This window comes from Bemisia tabaci, chromosome 1, assembly GCF_918797505.1.
Source record: "Bemisia tabaci chromosome 1, PGI_BMITA_v3".
In the NCBI taxonomy this organism is placed as follows: Eukaryota; Metazoa; Arthropoda; class Insecta; order Hemiptera; family Aleyrodidae; genus Bemisia; species Bemisia tabaci.
The window spans coordinates 11,015,980-11,042,775 of NC_092793.1; the positions used below are offsets into that span (position 1 = coordinate 11,015,980).

The 26,796-nt window shown below is 41.8% G+C and overlaps 1 protein-coding gene across 4 annotated transcripts in view; it reads right to left on the bottom strand.

The window, feature by feature from the left end:
* Positions 1-24,542, bottom strand: part of pHCl-1 (pH-sensitive chloride channel 1) — a gene marked incomplete at its 3' end in the record, with an annotated part of 109,213 nt that extends 84,671 nt beyond the window's left edge. Inside the window, 1 exon segment of one of the 4 annotated variants that reach the window (XM_072296088.1) lies at positions 24,458-24,542. 4 annotated transcript variants of the gene reach the window in all.
* Between the last annotated feature and the right edge of the window lie 2,254 nt (positions 24,543-26,796).

Genomic DNA, 26,796 nt, shown 5'->3' on the forward strand with positions numbered 1-26,796 from the left:
AAAGGATCGATAAACAAGGTGTTCGCAATGAACATCTTAATATTCGATTCTTTCACCATAGCTTCAAATTGGGGAATATCGATAATCGATCATTTACGCCTCGCATCAGGAAGTAGCACTTAGTGGCAAAACATTTTTTGTTAATTATTATCACTTGGTCTAGGGGCACATTAAATGAAGAGAAGAAAGGTAGACAAGTAATATAGAGAAGAATCCGATATTAATGTACCCTGCTATGAAGAACTGACTCGCACAAAAGACTGTTCCATTCATATTTCATTCCTCCATTATGCAGGAATTAAAAGAAAGATAGTAAATAAATAAAATATGTTAATAATGCTCAGCGTTTACTCCTGAATGTATGAGTCTCGCCATCTTATTTCTCAGTTCGAGACGAATTAAGGTAATTACGGCGGGAAACGAATGTTTACTTGAGTGAGTCCTTTCGACTTGAAATAATTAAAACTAGATGAGAGGGAGTGAGAGAATGAACAGCGCAAAAGTGCGGTCGAAGGTAAATGGAGAAGCAAGGAGGCGGTGAAATTTATTGCGGTCTTAAGACTGAAAAGTTCACTCTTGGTCTCTGTTATTACCACTCTCCGGCGTTTGCATACCGCGCCAAAATTAATTTGTTTTTCGTGTAAGTCTCCGTGTAATTGGAGGATTTCATCACCCCATCTGGAAGCCCTGCCCTGCTCGTAAATTGCCATCTTTCGCGACCAAACGTTCGGCCACGCTCATTTTTGTGATTAAACTCAAGAAGCATTGCTCGCCGGAGTCTCGTGTCCATTCTCTGTTTTTAATTTTGCCAGCAACACCGATGCACTCTCATACTTCAAGGTGAGTTACACAGCAATTATTATTGTTGCCAAATTATAAGAAAATAGATAAAAAGTTTACACAGCAGCCCGTGACAATGGTAACATGAAAAAACAAAGGGGGAAAAACGGAGGACAAGGCTAAAAATATACACAGCAAAAAACCGAGAGGTTTCGGCTCAAGGCTGGGCCATTTCCAGTCGGCTAAATAGGTAAATAATAAAACATTTTCGAAAAAAAAAATCGAAAAATTCGAGGTAGATCTCCTTGTTATCAGCTTTGAGAGGGGATAAAATATATTATATTTCAAACTCAAAATGAGCATTAACGTAAAAAATAAGACTATAAGTAGTGGATTTCACTTAATAATTTTCAACTGGATCAGCAGACGCCAGAAAGCATTTTTCTACGAACTCTTCAAGCCGATTCGCCAAATCGCCATAGAATTCGCAAATCTGAGGATTTTGTTTCAAAAACCTAAAGCAAGTTGGGCATCGAACCAGAGTGATTTCTGAGAAATGTTGACGAAGAGAACAATAATTGGTTGCATGAATTTCTAAATCTATTGTCGCAACTCTAAAGCACGTGAACTAAGTGATTCATCCATTCCAGTGTTATATTTTGCGTCGAATCTTCCTTTCGTGGAGTTAACTAAAAAGATTCAACGCAAGATTTATAAAAAATGAAGCCGTTTTAAAGAGAGAATCGAGAACTTCTCGTTTCCTCTCATCCTTTGCAAGTTGGTCGCCTGTGTATTGTCAAGGTTGAGTTATCCGAGGCGATTGGTAAGGTTGGTGTGAAAAAGTGGCGAATTAAGTGGCAGATATGCTGCCGTGCTAAGAAAGAACACCGTATAAACACTCGAGAGTTGTCAAATATCCTCCGACGAAATGTTTATTTAGGAGGAGAGTTTTAGTGGCGAGGCGTGAAGGGTCGATTATCGATATTTCCCCATTTGATGCCATGGTGAGGAATCTATTCTCAAGGCGTTAGTAGTAAACACCCCGTTTGTCAATCCTTTTCCATAGGTATAAATGGCAGATCCATCGATATATCGTAAAGCACGGCAAGCCACACAGTGAAGCGAGTCAATTAGAGAGGTCGGACATGAAATGTTTTACTAAAACTGCAAATTTTGAAGTTTAAATCGTCATATTTTAAATTTTAAGGGGTGCCTCCAGGAGAATTTTTCACGAGGAAGCGAATGGAACCACTTTAAAAACTTCAAAGTTTTGTATAAACGGAGTTATTAGCGATTAAGTTTCCGAATTTTGCCCGACCTCTTTTTTTCACTCGATCCACTGTGCGCCACTGGCAGGAGAGTTATGAATATTTTTCCTTGAAATTTTAGGAATTTTTGGTGAAATTGCGAACAAAATTACTTGTCAAAGTTAGAGTCCCTTTAAACTGTGAGTCAAGACAACACCCTCCCATGGAGTCACAAACGGGAATAAAGATTACAGAAATTGAACGTTTTTCGTAATCTTTGATCGGCCCATTCTCAAATTCCTCTCTCCGTTTCTTCTGGTTTCTTCTCTCATTCCGTTTGTTCCTTGCCGAACCCATAATTCCCTGGTCCGTTCCAGATTATAATCTTTGCAATAGGCAAAAATTTAATCTTTATTCCCGTTTGTGACACTGTGAAGGCCTAAAATACGGGAACCAATCAGAAATGGATTCACATTGTCTTGAATCTCAGTGCAAAGGGACTCTAGTCAAAGCGAAGAGAAATATTCATAAAACCAAAAAATGTGTGTTTTATCCAGAGACAAGAGACCCTCCACTGGCCTCCTAGCGATAGGTGGAAGCTTTTACTTTCGGGGTTTCAACAGTTCCTTATGGACAATTATTAGCGAGCAACAGTCATCACCCTATTTTCGGCTGTTGACTTACCTACATGGTCGATGATGAGCTTCGGATGACGTCATGAGCCAAACAACTTTCCCAAACGTCGGCCATTTTTGGCTTGTTCGCAAAACGAAACTGCCAACACGTTGTTGAACATCAACCATGTAGGTAAGTCAACAATAGAATGCTGAAGTCCCGAAAGTAAAAGCTTCCACCATGGCCATGATACTAGTGGAGGGTCTCTTGTCTCCGGTTTTATCTAGAGTACCTGTATAGCGAGAGTATGGACAGATCGCTTCATGGAGGGCTTAGGGCCCAAAAGTGCAGCCACCCTTCTAACCAACTTCTAACGCACAAAATTTCACTGCCAGTCTGCAGATTCCAATTCTAACCATGATGGCAAAGAATGTACAGAAATGAGCGTTCTTCCGCAAAATTGAGTAAATTTATGCAAAAACTGAGTCAAACACGTGCTTAATAAACGACGGTTCGTAACAATAGTATTAGTAAATCGTTCTGGATAATTGAAATTCATAGGTTGGCTGCATTTCTGGGCCCTAACTTTATTCGCAGAAGCATCGGTGAAGGCCTGATGGATTTTCGGAGTTTCACATCTGTCCATACTCTCGCTATACAGGTACTCTAGTTTTATCTAAGAAAATTTGGCAAGGCCTGGAGGTTGATACGGCGTTTTTCTCGGGCACGGGAGACACGGTGATGGATCTCGTGGATGGACAGGTGAGAATGTATCGCTTTTCCGAGCTATCGTGCAATGGCGCGGGTGCGGGAGCTGCGACGAGGTGAAAATAAATAATCGCCGCCGAGGACTCGAGGAGCGACGCGGACACAAAGCTCGAGAAGAGGATCAGACTGGAAATGGGGTGAAGCCGCGGCAGAGGTAAAAGCAAACACCGCCACCGCCGCCGCCGCATCGGGGTGTAGTTGTGCTGTAACTCCGCGAGGAAGGAAGGAGGGATTGATCGATGGGCGGATGTGTTCACACACGCGGCGCCTTTGAGAGGTGCTTCACAGGAAGGTCATCATTCCTTATCCGATCATCAGTCGTCCTCCAGCTCCGTCGAGCTAAAGAACTTGGAGTAGGAATTCAATATCGCAGTATCCCTTCGTCGGGGGAGCCGAAACCCACCAATTTATTTAGATCTACACTGAAAAAAAAAACTCCGGCCGTGGAAGCCGTACTTAGGGGCTATGTAGACATATCGTCCGCGTTCCGGGCTCAATTTCCGGTCGTAGCACCCGGAACAATCGAAGCTACGGCTCCAGCACCCGGAACTTTCGGCCTCTGAGCCCGGAACAGCCGGCATATCCGATCATCAGTCGTCCTCCAGCTCCGTCGAGCTAAAGAACTTGGAGTAGGAATTGAATATCGCAGTATCCCCTCATCGGGGACCACCAATTTATTTAAAGCTAGACTGAAAAAAAAAACTCCGGCCGTGGAAGCAGTGTCCTGCCTTCCTCGGACGCCATGCACCAAATGCGCCTAAAAATCGGGCCTTAGCGCTTAAAAATCGGGGGAGGGGCGGCTGGGCCATTGTGGCGCCTAAAAAATTTGACGGATTAAACTCGCAACCGGGAAGCAGCGGTAGCATTGAAGCGCTTTTTAGAACATCCTATAGCGTTTGTCCTGTCATACACTGCAACTCCGCATTCATGCCTTCCGCAAATATTCATTCGCCATGGCCCGTATGCAAAAATTAAATTTGGCTCCTAAAAAGTAATAGATGGCTCCTAAAAATTGGGTTATGCCTTGAGGATGCCTGTCACTCTTGATACGTTGGAGCGCCTTCAATTCCGTATGATACTATGCAACACCTCTGTTGCGAAATAATTGCTTGAAGCTCCGTGGCACGCCGCAGCGTGCGGCGGGCAAGGGCGACCAGCGCGACACGCGCATTAGCGCCTACAAACCTAACAGGGATACTTCACGCATTGCGCAATGCGTGAAGTATCCCTGTTAGGTTTGTAGGCGCCAGTGCGCGTTTGGCGCTGGCAGCACGCCGCTCTGCTCTGTGTTAAGCTCTAATATTTAAACTCGCGGAGTCAGCGTTTTTCAACTCATGATTTTGAATTTTTTGCACACTTTGCATGGATTATTCTCATTTAAATTAATGGGGAAAAACATGTATTGTAAGTATGAACCGAACAAGTTTCAGAAACTTCAGTCTGTTTGCAGAACAAAACCTCCAACACATTGTTACGCATCGACGCGGTAAGACAGCCCTACCGTGCTAAGGAAGAACGCCGTAGGAGCCTTCACACGTTGCCATATTTCCTCCGATAAAAAGCAGATTTAGTGGGAAAATCGTGAATGTTTTTCCTCAAATATTTTAGACAATTTTTCAAATTATTTTCGCAATTTAATTTAAAATATTTGAAAATTTCAAGGTCATATGTGCATAACTTTCCCCAAGAATACAAGTTTTATCCAGGGAAATCTGGCAACTTTCGAAAGTTCATACGGCGTTCTTCTTAACCACGGCAGAGCATACACCTACACAAAAGATCAAGCTCATGCTTTCGCATAGATAGAATTATTTTGCATAATAACGCTATATACCGGCTACCTCAGCATTGTCACCAAATTATAAAATCCATCGACGGTGTAAGTCGGCAATCACATAACTCGGTTTGCGACGTCGCAGACTTCCTGTCATACTTTATTTTTTAAACGGAACACTACTCATCGGCAATTCTTTAAAACTGCCGTGATTTTTCTTCCCTGAGCGAAGAAAATTCTGCGAAAACTTCAAGGAATGATGTCAATTTGTTCATTTTTAAAATAATAACATAGAGGCGGAGATTTTCAGACACCGCAAACGAGTTATGTGATTGCCGACTTACACCGTCGCTATGCTGTTTTATGTAGAATACAAGTGACCTGTGACCCTTCCGGTATGGATGACAACGATAATCTACACGTTAACGCACATGCAGGGTCAGAAATATTCGCTAGAGCTTTAGAACGAGACGGGTGATATTTTAAAAGTGTCAAGAGACGGATTCATTTCGTGGAAAAAAAGAGGGGGAAAAAAACACGAAAGCTCATACTGCAAGCCGTATACTTGTTGGTATCGTTGGATTGTCATCAACAGCGTCACCGTACAAATAACAGCGTGGTTGACCGATCGCGAAAAAGTCCGATTTTCTCCACTTGAAAATGCTCATCACGGATGCGCTTCGCCACTATTTCCGGCATCCCTGTTGAATGGCCGCACAGTGGATCGAGTCAATTAGAGAGGTCAGACATGACATTTTTGACTAAAACTGCAAATTTTGATGTTTATCTCGTCACACTTTAAATTTCAAGGGCTACTTTCCGTAGAAAATTTCAGGAGGAAACCAACGGAGCCACTTTTAGGACCTCAAAGTTTTGTATAACCGGAGTTATAAGCGTTTGAAGTTTCCGAATGTTGTCCGACCTCTCGTATTGACTCGACCCACTGTGGGCCGCCTGCTCCTTCATTTCACCCCGACATCTGTTGCTCTGTTGGTTCAGGCCTGCTCTCACAGCAACATTTTATATTGAGTTTATCTCTGAACAGCATCACTCCAAGCGTCAAGCGTCCTCCTCTCAAAATCCCCGATTGCATTTCCCGATTCCACCTCTGGGTTCATGCCTCGTTGTTTATTCGAGAATACCTGTTCAACACGCTGCACAATTTGTTACTTTCCTCCCTCCTCCACCCTCTACTACCCGCAACATAGGCGTGTCCGTGTAATTTCACCCATTTTTTGAGACGGAGTGAGAACTGTTACTCGTTAATCTGCGTGTCGATTATTGAAGTTTATAGTCTAACAATAAGCTATTTACAAAGAAGACAAAAGGGATTTTGCACTGAAAAAAAATTATCGGCGTTTTTACCAAGGTCCGTTGGTACCTTTACCAACTCCCTTGTTTTGCCAATTATTGGTAATTTTACCAAGACAGACTGGTAAGCTTACCTAAAAACCGGTATTTTTACTATTATTTTCAAGTAAGAATACCACTTTTATTGGTAATCAATTCCCGGTAACTTTGCCATTTTATCCCGGTAATTCTACCATAGTCGATAAAAAATACTGGCGTTCTCACCAAGGTCCAGTAAAATTACCGAGAAAGTTCAATAATTTTACCGAGATTTCTCGGTAAAATTACCAATTCTATAAATGGTAATTTTACTAAGAAAAAACCGGGATCAAATAGAACCCTGAATTCTTGGTAATTTTACCTTTTTCTTAGTAAATACACCGATATTTTTTTTTCAGTGTGAGGGATCCCATTGGTGGGAATGGGTGGTTGGAATGGACAACGGAGGTAGATAATAGACTAACTAACGGCAACCGACGAAAAAGACCTTGTAATTAGTCCATCATTTCCCCCTTAGTCTGTCAGAGCAACCAAATTCAACCAATGGGATTGCTCCATTCTCCCTATGTCTTCTGTGTCCATCGTTTTGTCTATCAATTTCAATAATCAGTCCTTTGAAGGGTATTTATTCAGTCGGTATGAACCGATCGGGAAATGGAAAAAGTGAACCGATCGAAACCCATGGGATCGACAAATTATTAAGAAACTGGTGTCGATTCGATCGACTTGAATCAATCCAAAAATAAAAACGTGATCTGATCGATGTGATTCGATCGACAACCGTGAATCGATTGGCCAACCCGTAAGTCGCTCGACAACTCCGTGAATCGATCGACAATACGATCGACAACACTGTAAATCGATGATCGACTTTTATCGATCGTATCATGCCGAGAGTTTGAAAATTCCGAATGAGTTTTTCCTTCTTTTTTTCTCATAACCCTAGGATGCCCAAGCCAGGTCTAAATTGAACCAAGGCTTGCTAAAAACACTAGGTCCGCGGGTTGTAGGTGGCCGTCTGTACAGGAGCTTTAAATATGGGTCTATATAAATATAAAAAAAAAAAAAAAAAAAAAAAAAAAATTAGCAGACGTCGAATTTAAAAAAAAAAAAAGATAAATCGAGTGTCAACCCAGCCGCAGAGAAACATAATCGAGCCTCCATATTTAACTGATCCCCTGAATCTGAACGACGGACGGTCATCGGCAGCATAGCAAAAAGCACTGCAAGCTCATTCCTCGCGCCGCATCGCGCCTTCAATTTTGCAGATGCAACACAGGCATCCATCAAGTACGAATAGTTGTATCTCTGCGCCGTCGTCAATGCGCTTCCTTTCCTTCGCTCTAATCCATGTTGTGTTTAAGATATAAAAACCTGACAGAACCTGAAACACAGAAACTCCAGGGAATCTATTGTGACCTCCATGTTTCGTTGGCTCTGTTAATCTTATTTGTAGCGGTGCTTCACAGACTACGATAGAAATATAGCCGAAGATAGAAGAGACGTAATAGGGCCTCGTGTTTATAACTTTCCTCCTGAATCTGAACGTCGCCTCATTGTCAGCATGGGACGAATAATTGTACCTCTACGGACTGTCAGCAACGTGCGTTGAGGTGTCTCATATATTTGAGATTTGAGAACAGTTCATGTTAAGTTCGCTCACAGTATGCTATGATGTCTCCAAATCAATATGTACTCATTTTGAAAAACAAAGTGAAAACAGGTTTAGAGGTCTCTAGGGGGTGCACGTGCACGTCTAAAAATTGGTATTTTAGGGAGATCGTGTTGTTTCGTGTCGGGGAAGTTTTTTTTCTTTCTTTCTTTTTGACGGCTACAACGAAGTTTAAAAATCTCCGATTATGTTTTTCTCATCTTTCTTTCTTTTTTTTGAATGAAATTAAACAAAATTCAGACAACATTTTCAGCATTATCTGCGCAGTTTTCTCAGAAAAGTCACAGCAACCTGGAGAACTGCATCGACCGGTGTCCCTAAAAGAAATGGAACGGCGCAATTTAAGAGACTTTTAGCCGTCGGTATCTTAAAGGGTAAAAATGTTTTAAAAAATTTCGTTACTCACTTGCGGTAAAATGTTTATCAGAAACGCGTCTCGACTAAACATTTAACCGCAAGTGACTAACGAAATCTTTCAAAACAAATTTTATCGTATTTGACTTGTGGCGACCCCCCCCCCCCCCCCCCCCCCACGAGGTTCCTGACTTAAATGGTGCTTTTCTACAGACCCTTTCTTCGAGCTCGTTCAAAATCGAGAGCGGCGGAGCATAATGTGAGAAACACACGGAAGTGTTTGATGCGCAAAGCTTGCATGCAGGTCCCTGGTGGTAGGCATGAAAAACCGGAACAAGGAAAAGTATGAGTGGTGAGAAAGTAGCCGACCTAGGGAGGGTGCGGGGGCTCCGGGAGGGGTTGTCGCACAGACGTAGCCGTGGCGCAAGCGTCTCTCTGCGCTCCACAGAGTAATAAATCGGGACTACCTATTATGTTTTATAAATGCAATAAGGTCACGGGGTCAAGGTGGCCATTAGAGTGACTGCCTGACTGGTACTAACCAGAGTTTTTGATCGATATTTGTATTGTTTTGCATAACTCCGTTCATTCTTCCTGCACCGCTCAACCCTTCGACGGTTATAAATAGTTTTCGTAAACTAAAATATCTCCGAAAGAGTCGAGTAACCTTCCCTGGGGATGTTTCAAATTAGTCTTAGGTGAGTCACGAAAATGCTCCTAATATTCCTAGATGCGCTGCGGTAAATGTATTATCTCGAATTAAGTGTTTAAGGAGCGTGCTACTTTTTTCCCCTCTTATTTCTTATTTTTACTTTCACAAAGACTTGAGGGGCCATTGATTGGGGAATCTCAACACCTCGAATGGGGGGCGCAAGGGGGGCCCGATGGCCTCCTTCAGAAAATTTGTGAATTTTCGAAGCATAATATATGCAGTTTGAATCAATTTCGTCGTAAATAATTACCGAATACAAGCGTATTTCCCTCTTCTTCCATCCGTTCCTTCCTTTTTTCTTCCTTCACTTTTTCTTCCTCCTTTTTTTCGGGCGAACGAAGGGGACGTACCTCTGCCCTATAAAACCCCCTAGATCCGCCTGTGGGGCCTCCTTAAAAGTTATTTATACGTGAAGAATAGATCCCCCCCCTTTCAGCGGTCCCTGAAAAGTGATTGGGAAGGTCCAGACACAATTCAATGGCATACAAAAGAATTTAATACAGATAGCAAAGGGGGGCCAGGCACCTCATAAATTCTGACAAATGGCTCAGAGGGCCCCGGCCCGGCAAAACTTTTTCTAGGGCCCCCCAAAACATGAAAAATCCATGTAAGAAAGTTTTTACGTTAGTTAGGGAGCCCTCACTCGAGGAGGGGAACCCTGAAAACGTATCAGTACCCCTTGAATTTTCGAGCCGCCACACCGACACTGCAGGGAAGTTTGAAAAAAATGAATAACCAAAATCCTAACTATCAAACTCCAACACTTCCGGAATAGAAACGCCGGAATAAAATTCCAAACCTTAAGGGCATTAACGATTGCACGATCTATGACATTTGTAATTGGTTTTCATAATCAACGAAGAAGTCTAATATATATATTTTTTCTTCCAATTTCTCAGGTAATTTTGCTTGTAATTTGATCTAAAGAGTCGGAAAATTTCGAGGAAAAATATCGACAATATTCCTCAAAAATAAACATTTTATCAGAGAAAATTTGGCAACTTTTGAATGTTCATACGGCGTTCTTCCCTAGCACGGCAGTATACAAGTAAGCTATCCCTCCGTGAGGGGAAATGATTACCTTTGGATCGTGACCTTTTGGAATGAGATTTATAAAATAGAAATGCCTCATGTTGTCAACCGAATTCGCGCCTTCATTTTGCGTCATTAAAGTTGGGCCACCCTGTACACAGCACCGTGCAAATTGTTTGCTGGCGGCTACTGATGTGTACCCAAGCGCTGTGATGCAAACGAATCACTCGACTCACTCAAGATTTCCGCTCAAAGTTCTCGCCCGAATTTTCTCCCCGTCATTTTCTCTTTCTCCCTCAACTTCGGCGCAGCATTTGTTTGAAGTCAGAGTTTGTTGATTTTACCCATGTTCTTAACAAGAGGAACATGAACTTCAAGCGGCAACGCAGAGCAAACATTCTTACCAACGCTCTATGCTACCGTCGTAAGGGAGAACGCCGTATGAGCCTTCAGACGTTGCCAAATTTTCTTTGAAAAATCACGAATTTTCGGGAATTTCTCAGATATTTTCCCTCCAATTTTCCAGGAAATTTCGCTCGTAATTTGATTTAAAAAGTCTGAAAATGTCAAGGAATAATATCCATAATTTCCTTCAAAAATTAATAGTTTCTAAGAGGAAACTTGGCAACATTCGAATGCTCATACGGCGTTTTTCCTTAGTACGGCAGCATGGATGAAAAATTTCGTTCCTGGAAATAGAACACTCTTGAAAGCAATTATAGTGAGGGCGTGTTCCTATCTTAAAGAGGAGGTTACCCCAGCGATACGGAAAAACGTTTGCCCGAGGTTTGACGCTGCAAGATTCGAGACGTAAAAGGACGTTTACTGAACAAACTCAGTGGTACGGGCTAGTTTTGTCGTTGATTTTTCGGATTAGTTTGTATCACTTTACATGATTTGACCTTGCATAATCTGACCCAATCGTATTTATTCTAAAGGCAAAATTTTAATAAGAATGATGACGACAGATATTCCATCAAGGAATAATTTTCAACAAGGATTTCATAATTATAATTTTCAAGCAATGATGGTGAGGTACAAAGTCTCTTGTGAGAAAAAACATAATCTTGCAGATCTTATAATTTATGTGAAAGACGATAAAATGACGACGCTCCGCTGCATGAGAAATGTAACCTCTCCCGTTTATATGTCCAGTTTTTATCGCGTTTACCTGTGAGTTTGTGTTTTTCACGGAAATTTACAGGTTTCAGGTCTCCGAGTGTCCTTAGACTTTGAATAACAGGTCTTACGTGTTTAAGAAGGTCCCGAAGTTTTTTCTTGGCTTTTGAGAATTTCATAGATCCTCGTAATCACTCATAGTAGATAGGTTTTAAGGCTCAGACCCTATGAGGATTAGACCAGGAAAAAATTTGATTTTTCATACCCAAGGTTCCGACGTTGTAGGGAATACAGTACACTAGAAAAACGAACAGATGCGTTTTTACTTTCGATGTAAAAATGATCAGTATAGTTTTGTTGAGTGGTCGAGCAACTCAGGTTAGTGAACAATTTTTCAAGACTAACAGTGATCTTACTTTTCGTCTTTCTAGTCTACTGTATTCCCTACAACATCGGAACCTTAGGTAGAAAAATCAAATTTTTCCAGGTCTAATCCTCAGAGGGTCTGAGCCTTAAAACCTATCTACTACTCATCAATGACGTAATCTGGCCTCGAGGGCTCTACATTTTCATGGCGTATCTTGAATAAAAAATTTACCCTCTAGGCATCATCAAACTTTAAGATTTAATCGATGTTTAGAGTAATTTAATTTGAAATTTCCTTTTGGTTCAAAGCCTATTGAAGATGATTGATTTTTTCTCGGAATCGGTGGGAAGTTAAGCTGTGAACATTTCCTTGTTTTGTTGCGATTTCAGGAAAATAATTTTGTAGTTTATCACTTTTGCAGTGCGTTCGAACATTATAAAACCAAATCATTTTGAATCGCAGATTAACGAGTGGATCGCAAAAGTAACGAAGCCATTAAAGAACCTCAGTCGCCAAAAATCCATACAAAAACAGCCATTAAAATAGTGGAAAGTACGGAAGCCAACATGATTTGACAATCATGCTGAATACAAAAGTATCCCACGGAATATACACAATCAGGAGCCCTTAAAATATTCAAGAGAGCGGCGAGCAGCGTAAAGCTTGAAGTGGAATTTAACTAGAAAGAGGGATACCGCAAGGGCCTCAAAATCTCCCGTTTCTCCTCACCCACTTCCATCATCAAACAGACCGAGCGCTTTAATGGCCGTGAAAGTTTTACAACCCTTTAACTTGTCAAAATCCTGAATTTCGCATAAGGGAGAGAATCCAAGTTCGATAAGGTTCAGATGAGGCAAATCTCAATGCATAGGACTCAATTAGAGTCCCTTTATACCCAGAGTTAAGACAACTCGATTATCAGCTGACTGGGAGCCGGCCTTGGCTGGCCATGGAGGCCGAAACGAGTGCACCCAAACGAACGATATTGAGGGATAAGGATCAGGAATCCTGCGATGTCTGTCACACAAAAACAACAACATCAACAAATTGAGCAATTAAAAAGAAAATTAGATTGGTTTGTGAATAATTTCTTAATCTATTTTCATTTTGGACCGATGGAAATAACAATTTACTCTTGATAAACCACAATTAGGTAATATTTTCATTATTCTTGTTGACATTCGAGGTACCGCCATCTTGGTGCACTCGTTTCGGCCTCCATGAGCGAGAACCAATCAGAATTGGATTTTTTTTAGGCCACTTTCAGCCCAACCAAAAGTGAGTTGTCTTAACTCTGGGTATAAAGGGACTCTAAACTCAATGCATTAGTTAGTCTCGCTCCAAAGTGAACCAGCGGCGTGGCGTGCTTAGCGATATATCGATTGATGTGCCATTCAAACCTACGAAAACGGATCGATAAGCAGGGTGTTGGTAACGAACACATTACTAATCGATTCTTACCGTAGCTTCAAATGGGGAGGTATCGAGAATTGATCATTCACGCCTTGCCACCGAATACACTGCACAACGCGAAGCGCAGGAGTGAACGCTATTTGCGAACGTCGAAACAAAATCGGCGCACTCTCCTACACTGCCGTGCTAAGGGAAAACGCCGTATGAACCTTCGAGAGTTGCCAAATTTCCCGAGTAAAACATGTCTTTTGGAGGGAAATTATGCTTATTCTTCCTCGAAATTTTCAGATATTTTAGATTCAATTGCGAGAAAAATTGTCTGAAAAATTGGAGGGGAAAAATCCAGAATTTTCCCAGTAAATTCGTTGGTTATTAAAGGAAATATGGTAACACCTGAAGGCTCATACGGCGATTTTCCTCAGTACAACATGGCAGTACACTGTACGCTGCTCGACTTGGGCGAGAAAAGTTGATATAGAGAGCTGTTCGGCAACGCAGGTGAGTTGAAGATAGTTATATCGGCTGCCTTTTTAGTGGGCCACAAGAGACTAGCCATTTTCACGAAGAATAATAAAGGCTTGCGAGGCGACTGCACGAGCTGTAAACGCCCCCTCGTCCCCCGCCCCCGTCCCCTCTCCACCCTCCCCCGCGGCTATCCTGAGCGCCGGCCGAGTTTTCCAGTTTTTCTCGAGCCGGCCCGAAAGCCCAAACTCAGCTCAAATGATTAATACTGAAAAGGGAGTGAATAATGAATGAAACATATATCCACCTTTGTCTGAATTTCGGATCGGGATTAAAATTTGAGCCCGTCTGGATTCAGTGCACGGAACCCCCTCCCCCTCCCTCTCCTCCTCCTCGGCGTCATAATTCTTCATCCTAAATACTGCCGTGCTAAGGAAGAACGCTGTAAGAACATTCGAGAGTTGCTAAATTTCCTTTGATAAAATACTTGGTTATGAGGAAAGTTATGCTTATTTTTCCTTGAAATTTTCTGGAACTTTAGGTGAAATTGCGAAAAAAAATTATATGAAAAATTGGAAAGAAAATATTCATAAGTTTACCAGGAAATTCGTGTTTTATCAATGGCAATTTAGCAACGCCTGGAGGTTCATACGGCGTTTTTCCTTAGCACGGCAGAATAGCTCGGTGCGCTTACCTTGGTCTCAGCTTGCAGCTCAAAGAAGTGAGTTTTGGAAGGGGGTTGGGTGGTGGTTGTGCCCCCAAGAAAGCGAGGTGCGAGATGGTATTTGACTGAAAAATGAGCCGCCGCGAGCTTTGCGATGTATCGATTGATCTGCCTTTTAAACCTATGAAAAGTATCGATAATCGGGGTGTTCGCAACCAACACCTTGATAATCGATTCTTTACCGTAGCTCCAGCGGGCCGATTATTGAAACTGATAGACAAAGCAATAGACAAAAACGACAAAAGGGATTTGGAGGGATCCTATTGGTGGAAACGGGTGGTTGCAATGGACTAAGGAGGTAGGTAATAGACTAACTAACGGCAACCCACGAGAGACCCGACAGTTAGTCTATCATTTTCCCCCTTAGTCTATGAGAACCAACTATGTCAACCAATAGGATCGCTCCATACTCCCTATGTCATCTTTGTCTATCGCTTTGTCTATCAGTTTCAATAATCGCCCCGCAGACGAGGAAATATCGATAATCGATTATTCACGCCTCGCCACTGCCTCTCACAGAGGCCGATCACGCTTCCAGAGAAAAGTAGGGGAGCTCTGAGTGAGAGATGCACGGTGCATGTCGTCGAGAATATTCGGCAAAATGAGATGGGCATGAAATCGATGGTCCTTTCTGTGGACTCGGTAATAAATTATCTTATTTTCCACAGGACGTGAACGTTTTTTATGTTAATTTTCACCTTAGTTTAACGTCCTACTCAAATCTGTTCTCCCGCTCACCCCCTAAAATTTAATTCTGGATTTCAAATATAGCCCGGAAATTCATCGCTACAAATTAAAATGAAAAGAAACACGGGAAAGAAGTATCACAATCCCACCATTATTACTGGCTGATTTTGGCGCCAGATAAAAGAGTAGTTGCACCAGTCAGAGGTGCGGTTGAGTCTGCCGAAAGTGTGGTTGGATGAACTACACCTCTGGCTAGTGTAACTACTTTTTTGTCTGGCGCCAAAATCAACAACTCAATATTTTACAAGAATAGACCTGTGTGATTTCTGTCCAGCATATGTCTATTTTTTGCATGCAAACAGAGGAAAAATGCGTGCAATTTTCAATTAGAATTGCCCAATATTCTCCTATCAAAAATGCAATTTGCGAAAGGAAACTAGGCAACATTGAAATTTAGTTACGTTCTTTCGACTAGGCACCAGCGAATGACGCGTTGAATCATCCTCGAAAAGAAATACAAAGAAAGCGGAAATTGCAAGAGGATCCGACAAAGGAACAAAATTCGGCCATTTCTGCAATTTCGTCTACAGACACTGCCGTTATTTTTGTTGTTGTTAGTTTTTTAATTTATTTTTTTAAATTATTTATTTTATTTTTTTTTTTTTTGGCGCGAGGTAAGGAGCTCCTTTTGGGAAACTCGTGAGATGTTTTACTCGGGATGAATGTAGGGATGCTTCGTTTGACAATCCCCGGCCCCAGGCAGGAACAACAGCGGCTGAAACTGTTTGGAGGACTCCGAGAGGATAACCGTGAGTATAATTAATGTCATCTCATGAGAGTAATCTTTCCGCAGTCTACGTTTTGCTAATTACGCCCTACGGCTCGGGTCATGCTTCTTGCCCTTCTTACCCTTCTGCTCTTACAGTCTTGTCTTTCCAGCGACGATCCCTCTCCTCGAAACACCTGAAAGAGCGCATATTCTATTAACCCCCCACCCTCCTCTCTCATCCTCCTCATCAAATTTTTATCAAGGACCTCTCTTTCCTCCTCCCACTCTCTTCTCTGTGATGCATTTGCGAGAACTCCGCCCGTCCTCTCAACGCGTTATACTGCACCTATCCGCAATGGATTATGACATTTCGATGGCTGGATTCTTAAAACCCCTGACTCTATCACTATGCCTAAGTATCTCCGTTTATATTTAATTTTTTTAAGAAAAACTAACTAATGTCGCGAACTGAAGTGACTGAAGGATCGTCGTGGCTGGGAAAAGAATAATCAAAGAAATCGCCAAGAAATAATAATGTTTTGCTATTTTTCGAAACAATTTTAGAGAGCTTAGCTCTCTAAATGCACCCTCCTCTGCGAAATTGCGAAGTGAGAAATTTTAGGTGAGGCAGAGTCTTTTTCGCCCGGCGGAAATGTAAAATTTTACGAAAATTATTAAAAATTTACCAAAATTCTATGAAATACACATATTTCAACATTAGTTTTCAATTTTTAGTGGTGAAGTTCCCTTGTTTGAAATCCTAATTTAAAATTCGGGTGCCTGCAAAAATTCTTCAAACTATTTTACATAGGCACTGGTGAACCCATTTAAGATACGATCGGTATAAAATTAGAACTCACAACTTTCTTCCGGTTTTGTTTTGACCGGATGTTCTTTATTATTATACTTTTCAATACAAATTTTATTCAAATATAACGTGACTACTCCAACAGTATGTCTTGTAACTATCTACATGATTCAAATAAATTATATTAAATTAATTAAAAATACAAAGTAACGTTAGATAACAATACCATTCTCTAAAAAAACAAGAATTATAAAATTCTGTCTTTCTTTGCGAAAAATTAAAACATATAAGTAACCAGTTCAATTACTTAACATTCTTCCTTTCACACTTCATTCATACTCTTATCCGTACATTTTAGATATCTACTTACAAAATAAATCCTGATGACAATTCGAAGGTCTTCCACCTTCTTAATATTTTCACTAAAATTGCACCATCTAAGAGGTTTACGGCCTCCTCATTAACATGCTTCTCTAGTCTCGGGGGAAAAAAGAGGCACAATTACAAGACATGCTTCCTCAGGTCGGAAATACGAAAGAGGAAACTCCAAGACTTATTACATTTGCTTCATCAGAAATCACGAACATAATGGAGTATTGAAAATGCATTTACAGAGAGCTCGATGGCTGCGCTGAAAATTTATTTTCAATCCACTCGGTGGGAAATTCATAAATCTTGGTGTGAAATACGTTGCTGGCAATCAAAAAAATATACAACGTGAACGCTCAGAGACGCTCACACCGCCAAAAAATATATTTTCACTACGTGTACAAAGTATATTTTTGAAATATTCGGTCTCGCTATTGCAAACACTCACACTCACCCTCCCTCTCCCACTCAAATAGCACAACAAACATTCATCCTGCGCGGAGAAAATTATATCGACGGTGATAAATCTCGAGTTATACGTGAGGGAGTGTTTTATGGTGAAGCTCCGTTTACATTTACTCTCATCTTGCCCACACACTGCACCCTACCCGATGACTATCATTGCTGGTGCTGGGCATCGTACAATATTTAGCGACGAAAAATATTGCTAGGCGTACAGGTGATGTTACCCAACTAGCAAGTCCTTGGCGATACGTATACACGCGATACACTGATTTGGCTACAAAAGGGTACAAGGGGCTGCGCCCCCTGAACTCGCGAAGGGAGTGACATTCATGCCCTTCTTGCACCCAACGCTTCAATTACTGATTAAGCAATAGGTTGGATAACGATAAAATAGTGGTCTTGCGCGTGGCGTGTTTTGTGATACACTGAGAAAAAAAGTTCGGTAAATCCGAACTAGTTTGGATCATATGGAACCACGATTTTGTTCGGTACACACAACCGAATTATTCGGTCTGTTCAACCGAATTGTTCGGTTTGTGCAACCGAACCATAATAAATTCTTACAGTTCGGTTCAGTGGACCGAAAAGTTCGGCTGAGCAGACCAAATAATTCGGTCGTGTGTACCGAACAAAATCTTGGTTCCATATGAACCAAACTAGTTCGGATTTACCGAACTTTTTTTCTCATGAGTGTATGATTTATCTACCATCTGGACATCGGGACCATCCTTTGCTTCAGAGCCGAAAGTGAATTGGTCATGAAAAGCAACGCTATGATGTAACGACTAAAAAAGTCCATAATGATAGGTATTGCTGGTCCTTAAAAAGACACAGCACGTTGGATATAGGGACCAAATTAAAAAAAAAACCGAGGGTCCCTCTTGTAAGGGGTGAAGGGGAGGGGGGGGCTGAAGGGAAGCCAAACCACAGGGTGGTTATTTGCAACGAGCGGTCCTTAAAGAAGACCACTCGAAACTGGAAGTGGACTAAAAAGATGATGGGGTCTCGTATGTGACAGGGCGCAGGGTCTTCAAGTGGTGACATAAGTGCAAAATGGGAAAAACACAGGGTGTTAACAATAACAGAACGGGGAGTTGGCGGGTACCTAGGAGCGGTGGCGTGGCGTGCTTTGCGATATATCGATTATTCGGCCCTTTAAACCCATCCAAAAGGATCGATAAACAGGGTGTTTGCAACGAACGTCGTGATAATCGATTATTTTCCATAGCTTCAGGTGGGATAATATGTCGATAGTCGATCATCAAGCCTCGCCACTGGGCCGAAGTATGAGTGAAGACAGGGTTGAAGAGCCGGGCGGCGGTGGCTCAGGGTTTTCAAGTATCCGACGTTGCCAGATGCTACTTTTTAAACGAGAGTCAAAAGTGCGCGGGATTCATCCGCTGAGGACATGATGGCAACAACGCGGAGACCGCGGCATGTGAACCACTCTCAGCACTCCACTTCACTCACAAAGAATGTTGCATTTCTATATAGCTCGGCTTCAAAACGCATACTATCCGTGAATTTTGGCGGTTTGAGAGGCGAACTTTTTAAGATCTTGACTTGGTGGTTTTTTTTTTCGTCTTTCTTTTTTCACCGACAATGAGAGAAAATAACTCTTTTCGTAGTGTATCATGAACCTTAATGGACACCGCTGATAACTCGAAGTCCCTCGGGAATGACCTTGGATTCTTTTTGATTCTTTATGTTTTTTTGCTATCTCTCACATGTTCTCTTTGTGTATGTGATCTCTTCCTAAGACCTCAATGGCTCCGTTACCCACAAGAGATACAGCCAACTGAATCCACTTTCCTAGGGTAAAGTCGCTCGAAAATTACAAGGGACCCACTAAAAAAGTCTGAAATCCATTCCCTGGCGCACAATCTGCGTAGTTTGTAACGCGCTTTTTCGAATTTACCGCGCACGCGGACAGTTTCGTTTAGTGGTCGGCAGTCAGGTTCGCCCGGAGAAAGACATAACTTAAATAAACAAACAATCTCGCGAAGTGTTAGGTTAGGTTTCAGGTGTTTCAACGCTTTTGATTTTGCAAAATGAAGGGAAAAACGGAAACGAACACTTGAAAACGATTGAAATTATACGATAGAGAAGGTTATAGAAATCGTTTGTTTACTAAGATTAATTTTTCTTACTCCTCTGCCTTTGCAAACCTGTTCGGCGGTCACTGAAACAAACTGCCCGCAGACGCGGGAAACTTGAAAAAGCGTGTTACAAACCACGCAGATTGCGAGGTAAAGAAATGGACAGACTTTTTCAACGTGCCCAACGTAATTTGCGTGTGATTTTACTCAGAAATAGTACATTTATTTGGCTGCATCTCTTGCGTGCAATAGACCTATTAAACGGGTTATTTAAAGGAAGGCGTAAGCAGCCTGTTTAGGAATTGAGTTTTCGACAGAACACTTTTCTTTGAGGGTGGGTGCATCTTACTATGGAGTGATTCTACCGAAATCGCTCGTCAACGTCTTTTTTTAACATTTGAATACCTGCTTCAGTGGGAAAAGGGCTTAATTTTCGAGTTGCCTCTCTCAGCATAGGATACTTCCTTATGCTAAAAATTATGAGCAATAAGGGCATAAACTATGATTTTTCATACTGTCTCTGGGTGCACATGCTATTCAACTGTCTTTTACATGTTAAAATTCGCATCTCTGGGCAGTTTTGAGGAAGATGGTCGTACGCAACAAAATGTTAAATTGTTAAATTTGTCCCCTAAATTCGTACACCTTGCTGCATCATGTGCCCGTTGTTTTAATACAAATGGTGTACAGAACATTTGTCCATTTTATCGAACAGACATATAAAAAATCGTCAAAGAAATTAATTTTTTTTTTATATTTTCTCGAAACTTGAATTTTGGCGTTCACGTCCATCTTCAAAAAACCCGTTTAGATCTAGCTGCACGTTGCGAAACGTTGCGCTCATTCTCACCAGTCACTAGTTCGCCTTCAATAAGCTGGTAGGCAATGTGAGCGGCTCAGGAGCGGTAATAGTTGCTTGCAGCAACTTGAACATTCACCAATTTTCTCTCAGCCATGCTTAATACACTCACAATGCTCCGCACTCATTCTTACCAGTTCGCCTTCAATAAGTTGGTAGGCAATGTGAGCTGCTCAGGAGCAGTAATAGTTGCTTGCAGCGCCTTGAACATTCACCAATTTCTCTTCCAGCCATGCTTAACACACTCACGTTGCTCCGCGCTCATTCTCGCCAGTTCGCCTTCAATAAGTTGGTGGGCAATGTGAGCGGCTCAGGAGCGGTAATAGTTGCTTGCAGCGCCTTGAAGATTCACCGATTTCTCTTCCAGCCATGCTTAATACACTCACAATGCTCCGCGCTCATTCTTACCAGTTCGCCTTCAATAAGTTGGTAGGCAATGTGAGCGGCTCAGGAGCGGTAATAGTTGCTTGCAGCGCCTTGAACATTCACCAATTTCTCTTCCAGCCATGCTTAATACACTCACAATGCTCCGCACTCATTCTTACCAGTTCGCCTTCAATAAGTTGGTAGGCAATGTGAGCTGCTCAGGAGCAGTAATAGTTGCTTGCAGCGCCTTGAACATTCACCAATTTCTCTTCCAGCCATGCTTAACACACTCACGTTGCTCCGCGCTCATTCTTGCCAGTTCGCCTTCAATAAGTTGGTAGGCAATGTGAGCGGCTCAGGAGCGGTAATAGTTGCTTGCAGCGCCTTGAACATTCACCGATTTCTCTTCCAGCCATGCTTAATACACTCACAATGCTCCGCGCTCATTCTTACCAATTCGCCTTCAATAAGTTGGTAGGTAATGTGAGCGGCTCAGGAGCGGTAATAGTTGCTTGCAGCGCCTTGAACATTCACCAATTTCTCTTCCAGCCATGCTTAACACACTCACGTTGCTCCGCGCTCATTCTCGCCAGTTCGCCTTCAATACGCTAGTCGATGATTTGAGCGGCTCCGCTCCAGGGCAGAAGTTGCTTGCAGCAGTTTCAAGTATAGTTTATCGGTGTTAATTGTTTTCTTTACAACCAACTTATTTAAACTCTGCTCGTACGATTGTGATCTCATTACAGATGGTATGTCGGAGATTGGTTAATTCTTTTGAACAGAAACATGAAGAATATTGAATGAAATTAAGTTTTTTCATGTTACCTAGGCAATTGATTTTTGGTGGCTACGCATCTCGTAAAATAACTTGTTCAATTTAGGCATGAATATGTAATTTCCTGAAAACTTCAATGATTCGCGCATGTAACACTACACGACTAGTTCATATCTATTTAAAAAAAGGGGGGATCACTTTTTTCACGCTTTTCGAAATTAGAGTAAGACAACACATAGAGGTCGAATAAGTGGGAGAGAGTCAGATTATTTTTGTTTAAAACCTATAATAACTGGATCGTAGGAGGCGATGCTGCCATGGTGGAACGACTGATGATCCGTTGCCACACTACCCGTATTAGAAGAAATTATCATTGCCTGATACAACTAGCCTACTGCAAACTTCAGGTACAACAAACGGAGGAGTTATTTTTTGAAGAAGATGGCTCAAAAGTCACGATGAACGCACTGTGAAAGTCTGATATACACTCTTTACTGCACGACCTATGTAAGAAATGTGCGTCTTTTTAGCTTCCCGCTTCAAAAACGATACTAGGCACGGGTGAACATTTTGCAAGAGGAGTCGTCCTATCCAACCCTTTTTACATTTCCTTGCGTCGTTGAAGACCATGGTGCTTCCTCGCAATTTGTGCGCGAAAGCGTCGGCCATACTGAATATTGTGTAGCATCCTAGTGCGCAAGGGTTGGATGGAACGACCTCTCTTGCGAAATGGACACCTGTTTCGTGTTATCGTCTTTGAAGCGGAAGCTTAAAAAAACGCAAACTTCTCTCGCAGATTTTAAACTTAAGAGTGTATATCAGACTTCCCCGATGCACTCATCGTGATTTTGGAGCCATTTTCTATTAGAAACAACTGGATTGCATTTTGCAAAAAGGAACCATCGCGATTACAGTGTTGTAAAAATGTTGCTTCTTCATAGTTGTCTAAAAAATCTCTTAGAATAGCAAACAGTTTTTGCTTTTAACCAACAAATTGTTAATTTCAATGGAAAATAATTGTCCCCATATTGTAGCATACTGCACAAATTTTGAAACTTTATCGGCACTATGAACGCTAATTTTTTGTTTAAATTAAAGTTTTTTTGGAAACCTTTTTGAAAACCGATTATAAGGAAGTAAGTCATCTAACTATAAAATCGGTTTTCAAAGAAGTATTCAAAAAAGTTTAATTTAAACAAAAAATTAGTGAAAATAATTGTGTAGATTTTAATACTGTACATATATTAAGTATTTTTAAAAGAAAAGAAAAAGTCTCAAGATTTTGAAAACACCGTAATTGCGCTGGATCCTATTTGCTAAATGCGATCCAACTGTCCTTTTGTTCTGGCTGAATTTTGCAACAGGCCCATTTCAGTTTGACATTGTGGGATATGGCAACATCGCTTAGCCACCGTGACGTCAATAATTTTCTAACTACAAGTTATGGCCGCTGTTGTCAACTTTCGTTTAAAAGTCATCAGATTCTCGATTAGTTTGCATTGAAACCTTTGCAAACCTCAACATAATGTGGCGGTCATGCTTATTCCGTGCTCATGCCCTCACGATTTTACGCTCGCTACTTGAAAGTTGCACCCTCGTCCCCACTCCATCCTCTGGTTATTCATACTTTAGCGACTCTGTTTTTTCACCTCAATTGCTAATATGTATTCACACCGTACCCGACCTCTGCCCTGCACTAAATCTCTTTCAGTGGCGTGGCGTGAATTGCGATGTATCGATTGTTATGCCAGCTAAACCTAAGGTAAAGAATCGATTATTAAGGTGTTCGCTGCGAAAACCCTGTTTATCGATCCTTTTCCATAGGTTTAAATGGCATGACGATCGATATATCGCAAAGCACGCCACGCCACTGATCTCTTTTGGATTCAAAAACTCCGTAAAATAACAAGACCCCAGCAACTCACACTCGAACGTATTTATGATAGAAGGAACTATGTGCATAGGGTTTGCGTTGGACATAGTTCCTTTTGGCATAAATACGTTTGCTTTATGGACCACCTCCCGTCATTAATTAAATTTCACTCTCAGTTTTAACAGATGATGAGCACGTATCGTTATCCTTCAGGAAAAGTTCTCTATTCTGCCGTGTTAGGGAAGAACGCCTTATGAGCCGTTGGACGTTGTCAAATTGCCTTCGATCAAATAAAAATTACCAGGAAACTTGCGGTAATTTTTATTTAGATTTTACAGACATTTTTATTTGCAATTTAATATTTCGTATTTTACGATTTTCACATCGGGAAACCATACTCAATGTAGATGTTGCATGTGTGAGGAATTTGCGATTTGACAGTTGATTCTTATGTAAAAGTTCGTGAGAAACACGATGGTGCCACTGGTTTTCTCTGAAATCAACTCCCAAGCTTTAAAAAGGCTCTCAAGTTGAGGCCAAAATGGAAGGGATATCCAACCCTACCCTGCGAGTCCACGTCTACATCAAGACAAACTCTCCATGCAAAGATAGGGAGCAAATACATTAGCAGTGATGCCGTGTTTTCAGTTTTGGAGTCCCCCCAAAAAAGGCAGCCCTGTCAATGTATTTGCTCCCTACCTTTGCATGGAAAGTTTGTCTTGATGCAGAGGTGGACTCTGGTAGGGTATGGGATATCCCCTCCATTTTGGCCTCAACTTGAGTGCCTTTTTAAAGCTTGGGAGTTGATTTCAGAGAAAACCAGTGGCACCATCGTGTTTCTCACGAACTTTTACAAAAGAATCAACAGTCAAATCGCAAATTCCTCACACATGCAACATCTCTATAGGACCGGCGACAGTATCTATTTACTGAGAGGCGGAAAAACATCTATTTTGGCATTACTTCATGATCAAAATATCGAGTGAAGTATTCCTTACTTTTTCGATAGGTCCCGTAGATGTGGCATTCGTGGATGAAAGCCTCCGATTAGCTCCAAAAAATGTTCCATCTGTAAAACCAAACAAATGATTACTGCACTTTTTTTAACTTGAAAGAAGAAACGATTACAAAAGCAAAATGAGTGTAAGGTTTGTTTCAACAATGTTTGGTGAGTTTTTAAAAATTGCTCGCAAAATACCTTCGTTGCGCGATGATAATGAGGGAGAAATGCGCGCTTGGAGTTAATTGGAACCCATAAAATTTGGAATGAATGGCGATTAAATATCAATCCAATTTATGTGTTCGTCTTTGAAACTGCGGGACAAGCCAACTATAAAATGACCCCTTTTAAAATTTCCAGTTATCTGTGTGCGCTGTTGGTCTCTTGGATAAAACCTCCATGGTGAAAATGGGGTGCGGGGAGGTAAATGTATCTGGTGTTGTGTTTCTCGCAGAACTGTTTTCATCCCCAGCGCTCATCTGTTTACTTTTGTACCTATTCGAGTTTTGTAGCTTCCTGGGGGCAGAGGCAACAAAAATTCAAGCATTCGGAGGGATGAAATTATGCTTGGAAAAATTAAGGGTGGCGTAACAAGGAGAGTTAGTAAAATATGCAAATTGGGAACCTGTGCGCCGCAGCCAGAGTGTATTTACAAACAAATATGGAATGCGAACAATTATTGCGCCAAGCATGATTCACTCAGATACGAAGCTCGGCACCAAACACAAGCAAGTTTAATTAATACTTTGCAGTGGAGAAAACTAGTAACACGCGTGTTGGTGTGTTTGTATGTTAGTGGGGCGGTAGAACGTGCGGCTGGACAGAGGACCGTTGCCGATTTGCGACAATCTTCACAATAGCACTAAATCCTAATAATACGGGTATATGCCCGATTGCCCATGAAAACTGGCAACACTGGGACAAAGTGCATGAGCCGCCCGTAAAAACATGCAATATACGCCCCCTGCCCCATGCCCTATGTGCCCTGTGCAGGCGGTATTAGTATTTTGCGAGACGCCAGTGCAGTGCTTATGACATAATATCCAGGCCAAAGGCGATAAACATTGAAAAGCCAATAAAATGATTAAATAAGTGCACGGCAGAGTTGCATGCGAGCAAACTATGAATTAGAATAATTGATTCGATTGTTTTCACGAATTACTATGCGCTTGGCCGGTCGCCGCGCGCGGTCGAGGGGAACTAACTGGACGCGGCTTGCCGTTCTGCGGCTCGACTCTTGAGTCCCTGTCGAATGAAATCAATCGATAATCCTCTATTTTGAAAATGCTATCTATCGATCAAGGTCATTCGATAACGATTCGACAATCGAAGCGCAGATCGTCGCCGAGCCGTTAACCAAATTCATCCCAATTTCAACCGAATTCATCCCGATTTCACGCTCATTCTCTTCTCCTCCACTCACTGGCCCGTGGAAACCCGTCCAGTGGGTGCAGTGGCGCGGCGCGCTTAGCGATGTATCGATTGATCTGCCATTCAAAACTACGGAAAAGGATCGATAAATCGGGTGTTCGCAGCCAACACCTTAATGATCGATTCTTTATCATAGCTTCAAGTGGGGAAATATCGATAATCGATCATTCACGCCTCGCCACTATACTGAGTGGGTGAGCGGGAAAGTACTATTTTCAACGGAGGTGCGTTCGATGGTCACATAGGTGTAACCAAAGAGAAAACAATGGCACGCCTTGGGTAGGGAAAGCGTGTCACCGTCTGATGATCTTCCCGCGTTATTTTTTCAGCCCATCACCCCTGCGACAACCTTTGAATTCCTTATGAAATATAATCTGGGAAATCAAGGCCGTATATTTTTTTTCAAATTCAGCCAGTTAAAGCGCACTATGAGGAGCCGCATCCATTTTGGTTGACGTCACTGGCGCTTTATTATTCTCATTCACTCCTACGGCCAGAGAATTGACGAACACACCCCATATTTCTCACATCCACTTAAATCTGTTTGATAGAAATACGTCCAGTTAACCCTCTTCTTAATGTCATTATTAAGGCTTTTGAAGCGCTGTGATTATGTATATCATGCCATGAAAATATCAACATTTTCCAGGAAATTTTGCAATTCCGAGCTTCTGGAAATAATAATGCCCCGAGCTGCTTTCACAATAGAGAACTTTAGGCCTCTGATCGGTCGTGGCGTATCCGCTCGAGTTGTTTGTGTGAACGAGGAGCACCAAGTCTTAACCAGGTGTTTGCTCACCGGAAGGGATTTATCAACTCCGCTCAAAGTCTAACTTTGCCTCTTTTTCAGGCCACTTTTAAAGTTTTGCAAACTTGGAAACCTGTGGAGTTTAAACTTTAGTGGGC